Consider the following 12,778-nt stretch of genomic DNA (forward strand, 5'->3'; position numbering starts at 1 on the left):
TAGAAATATAAGATGTTGGCTTTTTAATTTTAAAAATTATTAAACATAAAATAAATTTGTGTATAGTCTCTAAAATAGTTTACACAATATATACTAAACATAGATTTATTCAACACAAACTAATAAAATGAAGTCAAAGAACTTATTGTTGTTGCTTGTTTATATATTTGTTACACAAAAACAAATAGCGTGTTAATATTTTTCTTCTTTTAATATAAACATCCACCGACATAAAAGTAAGGATGAAAATGAGGTGGGGATGGAGCAGGGTTAACGATCTCTCCGCATCTCCGAGTGCCTAACTTCGCCCCCATACACATCTCATCCCCAGTAGATGCGGGGATTCGAATCCTCCCCCCTTTGGATTTTGGCATTTCCCCCCGCCCATCTCTGACCAATTGTAACGTGTAACATCCCAATTTTCAAGGTCAAAATTTTCATTTTTTAATATAACGATTTAGAAAAACATTTATAAGAAAACATCATCGAGTCACACCGTTTCATAAAACCATAATTACATGTCTCAAAAATCTCATAATGCAGAAATCGTGTGTGTGATGCGCTGCTACCATGTCGGCTCCTTCCCCTTTGTTGAAGAGGTACCTGAAAATAAAACTGAAAACTGTAAGCACGAAGCCTAGTGAGTTCCTCCATCATATCACATACCATGTAGTCACATAATGCCAAACATATCTCGGTGTTGGCCTCCCTTCGATCTCTTTCAACCGGCAACCTGCCTAGCATATTTGGGTGCTGGCCTCCCCTTCGGTCTCTTTCAACCGGTAACCGGAGACTATTTCACCCCTACCACTACCACATAATAATCTAGCATAACATAACAATCATATATTGCATAGCATATTTGGGTGCTGGCCTCCTCTTCGGTCTCTTTCAACCGGTAACCGGGGACTATTTCACCCCTACCACTACCACAGAATGACATAGCATACTGGCACATAAACATATCAGATAGTGTCATACCAGACAATTATCACAAAGACAACCATCTCATCTATAATCACCTACTAGTGGGCCGGTATTGGTGCATTAGACCCACTTTTACTGGAAGGTAACTCACCTCAATATCGTGAAGTGTCTGAACTTTACTTAATGTTGGGATCAACTCCTCTCAACCTCCTACACATAACAACCTTCCTTAATTACCGTTTCATAATCTTAACCCTTTCAAGGATCAACTCAGGTCAAAGTCAAAGTCAAGTTCAACACCCTGGTCAAAGTCAACATCTGGTTGACTCAGCTCGCCGAGTTGGTCCACTAACTCGTCGAGTTCCATAATCCACAAAATACTGGAACTTCCATTCTACTCGTTGAGTCTTTCAAGAACTCATCGAGTTCTCCCTCATACATGATCGGGACCTTTTGCTCGTTACTCGCCGAGCTCATCCTTGAACTCATCGAGTCTTGCTTCATACAAGTTGAAGTGTTTAGTCCTTGACTCGTCGAGTTCTTCTTCATATAGTTGGGACATTGCCTTGAACTCGCCGAGTTCATCCTTGAACTCATCGAGTTCTTCAATCTTCAAGTCCAAGATTACGTCCATCTTGTTGAGTCCTCTTCTAGACCCAATTAGATTGCTCAGAAACAGAAAAGGTCGGGGAACGATGACCCGACTTTCCGAGTCATAAGAACGACTTGTCAAGTCCCCCAAAGTCCATGACTATCCAGTCAATTTCAGTCGGGCTTAAAGCATCCAGAACCTAGATCTGACCTCCTCGGATCGATATAGCACGTAAAGTTACAAACTTTACGTGCATGCATGGGTTAACTAGCTCATAAGGCCCAAAAATGAAGTCTACAAGGTGCATGGGGCTCCTATGGCCATAAAGTTGGCACCTTTATGCCATGACAACCCTAAAAGGTTCAAGATCTGAAGTCAACACTCTACATTACACTCTAAACCCGAAGGTGACTTAGAAATGCCCTAAAACTGACAAGATTCAAGCCCTAAAGAAGATCTAACATATGGGAAGTCAAGGTTGAAGCTTTTTACCTCCAACAAGCTGGAAATGCAACCAAGAATCTGGATCTACTGCCTTCTTCTTGAACCTCCAATCCTTTCCTTCCTTCTATAAGCTTCAAATCACAAAAAATGGCACTAAATAGCTCAAGGACACTCACAGCTGATTAGGGTTTCGAGAATGGGGTTTGAGGGTGATGGAGGCTGGAGTGGAGGCCACTTAATGTGTTTAAATAGGGTGCAAACCCTCAAATTTAGGGTTTCATCCAAACAGGTCTACTCGTCAAGTCGGGGCTTCCGACTCGGCGAGTAGACTCTTTCACCGGCGTCCCAAAAATCACATCTACTTGACGAGTTGGGCTTCCAACTCATCGAGTCCCAGAGTAAAAATGCAAAAACTTAAATTAAAATACGTACCAGGAACTGGGCATTGCATAACACCTTGTTTTGAATTGTTCTGATGTTGGGGATGTTGATTATAGTTTGGGTATTAGCATGCTTCGGACCCTTGGAAAATTGAGATTTGGACTCAGTTGGGGTTGGATAAGGTATTTCAGATGGTTCTAGTATTCGGTTTATGTTTTGGAATCAAAGGGTATTTTGGTAATTCGTCAGCTTGGGCTTTTTATGGAAAGTGATTCTCGTTCGGGATATCTTATGGTGAGTATGAATTGATAATAACATTGAGTGCCTCGATACCTTTTCATGCATATAAGGATGATCGGATGCAGAATTGTATTGAAAAAGTTATGGTATTCACATGAATTATGGTTTGGGTAAAACTCTAGTACGTGAGGCGTACCAAGGTGGTATGCAGGGCGTACCGAGGCAAAGATGGTTATGCAAGGCGTAACTGGAGGAACGCGCGGCGTAGGTACGAGGTTGGGTCGGGTGCGAGACCTCGAGGTGGTACGTTGGGCGTACGAGGGGCAGGTTGAAAACCCTAATTTTAGGGTTGTACCCTATATAAGCATAATGTTAGCCTCTTTCTTCATTTTCTAAGTCAGCCGCCACCCTCTAAAACCCTAGAAATCGTCCTTAAGCCTTCATGGTGGCATTTTCAGCTTATGGAGTCCATTTTTGGTGTGTTTGGTCCATTTCTAAAAATATGGAGCTTGGTGCAAGGATGGGAATCAAGGAAGAGCTTATAGATCATGCTTACGTGTCTTATTTCCAGCTTGTTGGAGGTAAAAAGCTTTGAACCTGATCATTGATGTCTTAGATCTATCATTTATGAGTTTTGGTTCATGTTGGTCCCAAAAATGAGATCTAGTGGTCTTGATTCCACTCCAGGAGCTTTGAGTTGCCCCTCTTAGTGTTTATGAGGTTCAAGGTCCATAGAGTTGGCACCTTTAGAGTTTAAAACCATCCATGTTTGAGTTTGGGTCCTTTTTATGAAAGAAGAATGCTACTCTTTAAGATTGGGTCTTTTTGGGACATGCAAAGTCACCAAGTCAGTGACTTTATGGTTCTAGACGTTTTATTTAGAAGTGGATTTGTGGTTTAGACTTATAGGATCAAGCATTAAGAGCTTAATGAAGGATTTGGCTCAATGGAGGAGTATGTTGGGTGTACAAGTCTGTACACGTAACGTACAAGCCAAACAGCCTGTATGCTTACATACAGCTGAGTACGCTTCGCGTACTCAGTCAGGAGAAGTTTTGCTTATTGGGCTTCGGTGTGGGCCATCTGTTGGGCTTACCTCTTGGGCCCTGTTGGGCCATCAGGTTTTGGTCTGATAGTGATTAGGGGAAGGCCCACGAATGGTTTTGGGCCTAATTTGGAAAATTGGGCCATAGATTGGGCCACGAGTAGTTTTGGTGTTTTAGGCTTTAATGTTTAAGTATTAATGGGCCATCAGAATGCAAAGTGTTTTGGACTAGAAAGAATGGTTGGGTCTCAAGGTAAGGCCCATGTAAGGGGTTTGGGCCCAATTAGGAAAATTGGGCCATTGGTTGATTAATTGGCCTTTGGGCCTTTCAGATTGTAGTTTGGGCCATAATTTTGGACAAGGCTATGTTAGGGGTAAAATGGTCTTTTTACCTCAGGTATGGAGTTATGGTAATGGATTGGAACCCAATGTTGATTGGGTATTGTTTTGTTATTGGTAGTTGAGGATCTGTCAGCCAACAGCCAAGGGTTTTCTGTATGATTCAACAGTGTGAGGTGAGGCTTCTCACTATATCCATGAGTTGAAGGCACCAATGTTGGCCCATTACGTGTTATGTGGTGTGCTAGTTGTCTCTGTGATACTTGCATGGAAGACCCCAGGGGGAGCCGGTGGCAATTGGATTTCAGAGCATGGGGGAAGTGCATGACATTCCAGGTAAAGACCATGGGGGAGCTCTTGGCACATTATATAAAGACCATGGGGGAGCCCATGGCAACTATATGTATGTTGTATGAGTGTATGACAATTTGTGGTTGTATCTTGTATGGTACTTTGGAGAACTCAATAAGCTTTATGCTTATGGTTTTTAGTTTATGTTTCAGGTACTTTGGTTTTCAATTGGGAGTGCTCTGGATGATTACAGAGCACACAACACATGTTTTAGTATTCGGCAAACTACTTTGATTTGATGAGGTTAAGTTAAATGTTTTGTTACCTTGGTTTTTTGGAAGAATATGTATTAACGATTTAAAAATCTAAAAACAAAAAAAATTATGGTGTGATTTTCGAGTCGTTACACCAATCCCGATCTATCAACATAATAAACTCAAATTATGCAAAAAAGTAATTTCAAGTTTAATAAGCTATCAAAACCAGAGGTTGTAACCATATTCAGTTACATCAATCATAAGGTTTTACAAGTATCAAAATAAGAAATGATGATTTGGTATATGGACCATCGAAAGAAATGGCGATTGCAGAAATCTTGGAATTCATAACGTAATTCGAGAACAAATATGAGCCACATATTTCTCTTTGTCGGAAACCCTCTAACGTACCAACGTGATGGAGGAAATTAATATTCATATGTGAATATAAAGGTAAGCATATTCCCTCATATTGAAAATCTGCTGCTTAAGCGCTCCAGCATACCAGGACGACAAAACAGATAATAGTCATATATGAAATAGTGTACATACATACATATATATATATATATATATATATATATATATATATATATATATATGAATATACTTATTCACATATGCATATTACATTCATTCGTCGTGTCGGTATGCTAGAGGGTTTTGTAGCAAACAGAAATATGTGACCTAGATTAGTTCACGCGCTCTCAATTATATAATTGTTATCATTTGAACTTAAGTCTCTCTCTCTCTCTCTCTCTATATATATATATATATATATATATATATATATATATATATATATATATATATATATAGTCATTAAAGCGGGGCAGGGTGGGTTGAGGATTGGTATACCTGATGCCATACTCATCCCTATTTTCGCCTTATGGGGATCCCCGACCCCATACCTGACACCTATTTTTACAGCGAATACACGTCCCCGAGTGGAGTGAATCAATTAGGTTCTCCACCGGGTCGGGTCAAATTTTCAAGCCTACTTAAAAGTCAAACCTAATATAAATGAACAATATTAGCATTTATGTTACTATTAAAACTAATTAAAAATTTAATCCAAATTCAAAACAACAACTAATTAAAGATTTGGATCCAAAGGTAGTAACAGAAGGGTAAACTAACAAACCTCAAATAAAACACAGATGTGGAAGCAGAAGCGGTGAAGAGGGATAACAATGACAACGACAACGACTCTGTCTCCAGAGACTTATCGATTTTATTTGGTGAAGGAGGCTAGGTTAGAAAGTAAAAAAAAAAAAACATGGATTCAATTGGATTTTTTTAGCTTAAAATATAGAGAGGGTACATTGCTTACTAGCGTGAAATGGAGAAGGAAAGAGAAGCGTTGAAAGTTTTCAAATAGATGAAGTAGGTGCAAGCTTACTTGCGAAGTTATTTCAATGTACTGTTAAGTTAAAACAAAAATTATATATGTATATGTATATATCTCGTGGGACCCACGTCCAAGTGGGGGCCAACCTATTCCCTTTATTTTCCCTCTTTGCAAACCTAAACCTATGGTCGTCGTCCAACATCCTAATTTAGCAAGCCATCAATGTTAGTCCTAAACTCCATGGGAAAAATATATATTTCTAATTACTTATTTTTGATCTATGTTTAATATTGTAATTAAAAGTATATTATTTATGGATTTTTTTATGTCAAGTGTAAGGTAAATATATCTTTACCAAACCCACTTACTTTTACCATTCTTAGTTTTGACCCGAGCTCACCATACGGAAAATCACTAGTGACCCATATGAAAAATGGAATATCTTGTCTACTGGTTTGTCATAAAAAGTCTGACAAAGGTTTGTCATAGGTATCTTCTTATGGAAGAAGCTCACAAGACCATGTACTCAATTCATCCTGGTAGTACCAAGATGTATGGGGATCTAAAGCCTTACTATTGGTGGTCGACGATGAAGCTCGACGTTGCAATGTATTTGGCTGAATGTGTGATATGTGCGAGACTTGAGGCACAACATCAAAAACCTTATGTGAGTTTGGATTCTTTACCTGTAAACATGGGTAAATGGGAAGACATCACCATGGATTTTATGACCAAGCTACCCAAGACAAAGATGGTCACGACATAATTTGGGTAATCGTGGATCAATTCATAAAGAGTGCACATTTCATAGCAGCCAATGAGAGATGATCTATGGATAAGCTTGCAAATGTTTATGTAAAAGAGATAGTGAAACTTCATGGATAAGCTTGCTAATGTTTGCGTTAAAGAGATAGTGAATCTTCACGGTGTTCCCTTGAAAATTGTGTCAGATCGTGACGGTCAATTCACCTCTAGATTTTGGAAGAGCTTACAGGAAGAGATGGGTAAAAAGTTGTGTTTGAGAACAACCTACCATCCAAAGACTGATGGTCAGAGTTAAAGGACAAATCAAACATTGGAGGATATGTTGAGAGCTTGTTCTTTGGAATTTCCCAGTAACTGGGATGGGCATCTGCCCTTGGTAGAATTTTCCTATAACAATAGTTACCTTTCGAGCATTAAGATGGCACCTTACCAAGATCTGTACATACAGAAGTGTCGTACATCGTCTTGTTGGCTTGAAGTTGGAGAGAAGCATTTTATGGGTCCTAAGATTGTCCATCGGACCGCTGAGAAACTGAAAGTGATCAGGGAAAGAATGTTTGCAGCTTAAAATCCTCAGAAGAGCTATGCATATAAGAAGTGACAACCAATGACTTTCGAAGTTGGAGATTTGGTGTTGCTCAAAGTCTCTCCTTGGAAGGGACTTATTAGATTTGGAAGGAGAGGAAAGCTGAGTCCAAGATTCATTGGACCATTCAAAGTTCTTCAAAGAAATGAGAACCAAGTTTATAAGCTGGAATTACCAGAAGAAATGATAGGCATTCATAGCACTTTTCATGTGTGTTATTTGAGGAAGTTCTCGGGAGAAGTTCCCGATATAATTCTGCTTACGGAGTTAAGGATCGATGAGAATATGAGGCTAGTTAAAGAACTTGAATTGATTGACAACCAGAAGACGAAGAAGTTACGATGTAATATGGTCGAACTAGTGCTTGTGCGATGGAAACATACGTATGGGCCGAACCTCACTTGGGAAACAGAAATTGAAATGATGAGTCGCTACCCACATCTGTTTGCTGATACATGATTCCGAGGATGAAATCATCCTAAAGGGGAGAGAATTATAATGCCCACGTTTCTCGCTAGACATTAATAAAGTCATGTGACTGTAATGGTCAACAATTGTAACCATTTATGAAGTTAATAAAGATAATTATCTAAGTATTATGTGATTTACGTAGTTATGAGTAGTATACATGCTTAAAACAATATAATAATAAAAAGAATAAAATATACATCCAAAATAGAATAATAAATAGGACGAATAGCTTTGATGAAAGAGGAAGTAGTCATGATGAGGATTCCAGGGATATAAAGAACACTCCAATCTGACTTATTACGAAGAAGTTATGATGCTTTGAAGTTTTACATTCGAACTAATACAATTACAAATATCGTAAATAGTGAATCAGAGATAGATCGCTTATTAGAATAAGTAGTCTAAACGAAATTCATAGTAATCGTAAAAACGAGAGTATGCATGTACAGAACGTCTAAATATGACTTCATATGAGGAAGTTATAATTTTTCAAAGTTTCAACACAGTAGTGCGGGCATAAGAATGAATTTTAGACAGGTTGATTTTTGAGCCGAAACAATCTAAATGAGAATTGAAGATTTCGTCAATACCTATCTGTCAATATAATGATTGTCGGTCGGAAATGGACGTCTGACGAGAGAGTTATGAATTTTTAATGGACTTTAACAGTCTAATCCTGTTAAAAATATAACTTTAAAAATAAAGGAAAAATTAGCCGACGGAGTCTAAATGAAAGTTATAGATCTCGTCGATAGCTACATGTGGATATAAAACTCGTCGAAAACGGAGCTCGTATGAAAAAAATATGAGTTTTTTGAAGAAAATACGTTTTTTCGCGTGTAACCGCACGCATAGACAAGATGTGTGGTATGTATTTGACATCCACCCAGAACTCGACACTTGGCAGCAATCATAGAATGACATGTTAGCACCCCGAGCATTTTCACGACTCGTCCCAACAAAGTGTGTAGTACGCATATCTTTTTTTGAGTCTAAATACCCGCATATGTATATGCTTCTAATATCTCACCCCTATAGCTCAATCCCTAGAGTTCTCTTTGCATTAGATCCAAATTTCCTTAGTTTCTAGTATACCGGTGAAGCCTTGCGACTCCTGAGTGCTTGAGAAGTAGTAGTCATCAAGTAGGAGCTCCGCTAGTGCAATTTCCGGACTTTTGTCTAGGGAATCTTTGTAAGTTAGATTACACCCTATATTATTTTAGTGTAATTTATATTTTTATTCATATTTATTATTATGAATTTATAAATAAGATTTGTCAGTGATTCCAAGTTATTTTACTGATTGATCTACTTACAGAGGTGATGTCTAGGCAAGATTTTGTGATGTGTTTAAAGTGGGATTTCCAAATAATATACTCTGTATACCAAAGGGACCCTACCTCCTATATAATCTTATTTGGTTGCTCCTCACTTTATAGATCTTGATGTAGACATTGGTATTGTTGAGGAATCTAGAATATTAATTAGCCATAAGAAATATTAACCTAAAACTTGGTGATAATTGAACCTAGGTCACACCAAAGGAAAGGCCAAGTGATAAAACAAAGTGCTGCACAACTTTCCCGTCGTCCACTTTAACATGTGAGTGCATAGTTACTTTCATCTTATACATTGATATCAAGTATCTAAATGATTAAATGCTTTGTATGCCTATTATCTAAATTACTTGATACCTGTGTTAGATAAATTATATGATTTTAGTTGGTTAATCATATATGTATTCTTTTATATATTTATATAAAATGTGTTGGGTAGTAATGGGTGATGAAAATGATGAGACGATGAGAGGACTTGACTTTTAATGAACTAATCATCTAGCAGAATATTGATGATGACCACAGACTATTTTGGATAGTCTAGTGGAACGTTGGCAGACTCACAACCAGTAAGTCTTAATGAACTATATGTTTATTTGATGTACTCTATCCCCTGCATGGTTGCCTCATTGACACATATTGCTAAAGGAATCCCCGAAGTAGTATTGTCTACCCGTTGATAATGGTGATCCTTAGGATAGGTCCCTTGAGATCAATATTTTAGGATCAATATGTGAGAATAACGAGAGTGGGTAATCGGGTAAACTATTTGATGTAAAATATATAATTAGAGAGCTTAATTATTATGGGTTGAAAACCCTATGTGCTCACCAGACCCCAAACCAGACCCACTCAGTTTCCTTGTATGAAATGAAGCGGTACTAAGACACTTGGATTATGAGTGATTTGAGGAGTTTGTAGGCCATTAGTATAACAAGATGTTGTAAGGTCTGTTAAGACTTAGTTATGCTTATGTATCTATATTGACAATGACATCTCATGGATTTAATTATAAATGAAATACATTTCTTCGAGAATGATTTGATAATAATATTATCATGTTTTGGGAACAAATTCCGCATTAAGTTTCACACTCTGAATAAAATAAACATAACGAAAAAGTTTTAAATTGGCCATGAAAATGGGGATGTCACAATAAACACAATGATTAATTTCTAGTTTATGAATATCATACATATATCAAATATAATAACAAACAACTCTTTGTTTTTTTCTAAGGCGACTTATATATAACCAAAATGCATGAAAAATGGTTATATATAAAAATAAACAAATTCAAACAAGTTGTCAAATAATACAAATATGGACATTTCTTAACCAAAAGAAATCCATGTTTGTTGTCCAAAAACCAAAGATTATCAAACATAAAAAAAATCATTAAAACATATAAAAGATGGCTCTGATACCACTGATGTTTTTTTAGGAAAATATAAGTTAGTTTTTCATAAAAAAAGGGGGGGGGGGGGGCAACGAAAGCTTTAATAATAACAAGTTTGTTTTCAATTTTATAACAAAACCAAATGATCTAGGATCCATTTATACTGGTTAGGATGATCTTAATACAACCATAAAGTGTTTTAGAATGATAACCCTTGGAGCATTTGAACCCACTTGGTTTTGGGGTGTTGACGAAGATAGAAAAATCAAAGAGCATGATTTTCTCTGCAAGTATCTACCATCAAGATAAGGAACTTGGAATGCAAGTTTCTTCTTGTATTCTTGAGTGTCTTAAGCCTTTAAGCACTTAAATCAAATAAGCACTAAAGGAAACAACTCAAAGGAACTTTAAATTACCAAACTAGCTTCAAAATGGGGATAGGTGAAGGGAGGAAAACAACCTACTCTCTGGCCTTCTTTATAAGAGAAAAGTTGGTTATTTTGCATGAAGAAATCTCCTTTAAATACCCCCATGCAAGTCAAAGCATGGCCAATATTAAACTATAAAGGAACAACTACCAAAAGCAAGGATGGTGAGCATGTGAGGAAGCTTTACAAGCAACCTCCCATGTCATGGAAAGTTTTGGCCATCATCATCATTAGCGACAAAATTTGCTTCTCCAAGTTACATTAACTAAGGATGAAATAATTAGCTAAGTCATTCGTAGCAAAAGTGTCCAAAACATTTGTATATGAGTTATTCAATCGTACAATATGATATAACAACTAGTTTGTATTCTCTTTAATTATTATTTTCATAAAATATTTTTTTTCTCTAATTAAAATACAATAATTGATATTATGTATTAATAATCATATTAATAATAAATATACAAAATGTGCCAACTTGATAAATGTATGACCCTATAAGATCATATGTTATTAGCCATATCGCTCAATAATGATTTGTTATTACGACGAACTCTAGGCGCATGTCTAGCTCTACCACCAAAGGATCTTGGTCTAATAACCATCCGGGAATATGCTCCGCATAAGAAGGACAAATGCTAGGTCAGACAGCCATACCGGGGTTGGACCCTAGTATTGCTCTTCAATGCTTAAGTTAGATTGCGAATAAAATGCTACGATGTAGTGCATTAAGGTTCTTTCTCTCTCTCTCTCTCTCTCTCTCTCTCTCTCTCTCTCTCTCTCTTTTGTCCATAGTTATCATGTTTCTGATGTATTTATAGGCTATCGTGGTTCCATAGGTTTATAGTTATGTCCGATTCTTTTTCCATTTCCCAGTTTATTAGCAGTCTCGCCTTCTGTCCTTTTCTTTTATTTTATTGCTCCGTATCTTCTCTTTTGCAGGTTTACTGGGATGTGGTTATGAGATTCGTGCATGGTTACTTGCTTTTAGATTCGTTCGTGATAGACTGTAGTTGCTTCATGCCCGACCTTGTAAGTACCAGACAAGTTTTGAGTTCTCTCGAATTACCGACCCGGGTACACCATTACGATTCTTGGGCATATCGATTCAACAATTATACACATATATACCTTAAAAACTTCTATACAGATAGGCATTTATTAAGTACATACAAACGTATTTTGTGTTTGTGTGTATATAAATACATAAATATAAAGAAATCCATTTTTATAAAAAAAAATATATATACAAACACGTATGCTATAAAAAAAAGTGTATATAAACACATATTTTATAATAAATGCATTTATATACAAACATGTTTTATAAAAAAAACTGTATCCAATCACGTTTTATAATCAAAATATATACAAACATCTATTTTATAGTAAATGTATTTGTATACATTTATATATAAAAACGTGTTTGTATATATAAATATGTTTTTTATATAAATATAATTTTATACAACAAAAAAACATATTTGTAAAAATATTATAAAAAAACTATAAAAAAAATTAAATTTATGATGAATTCGTAACAAAATTTTGAAGTATGAGCCTAAAGTGTAAATTTTTTACCACATTTATAATAAAGTTTAAAATCTTTGCCAAAAATATAAATTTTGAAAGTGATTGATCTATTGACCTAATATATGTCAAAATAAATACAATTGTCGTTTTTTAGACTTAATTGAATAAAAAAAAAATATAAGTATTAAAACGATTGAGCAAATTTTTTTTTGAATTTCCCGTATTTTAATTCTTGCATTGTAATAATGCATTGTGATAAGTTACTTTTATTTAATGTTATTATTTTATTTTTTATATAAATATTACATGTGTTTAAAATAACAAATTAAGTAAAAGTTATTAAATATTTCACAAAGATTTATTAAACAAATTATACTCTCGCCCAGGAGGTG

Source organism: Lactuca sativa, chromosome 9 (genome assembly GCF_002870075.4).
Source record: "Lactuca sativa cultivar Salinas chromosome 9, Lsat_Salinas_v11, whole genome shotgun sequence".
NCBI classification, from domain to species: Eukaryota; Viridiplantae; Streptophyta; class Magnoliopsida; order Asterales; family Asteraceae; genus Lactuca; species Lactuca sativa.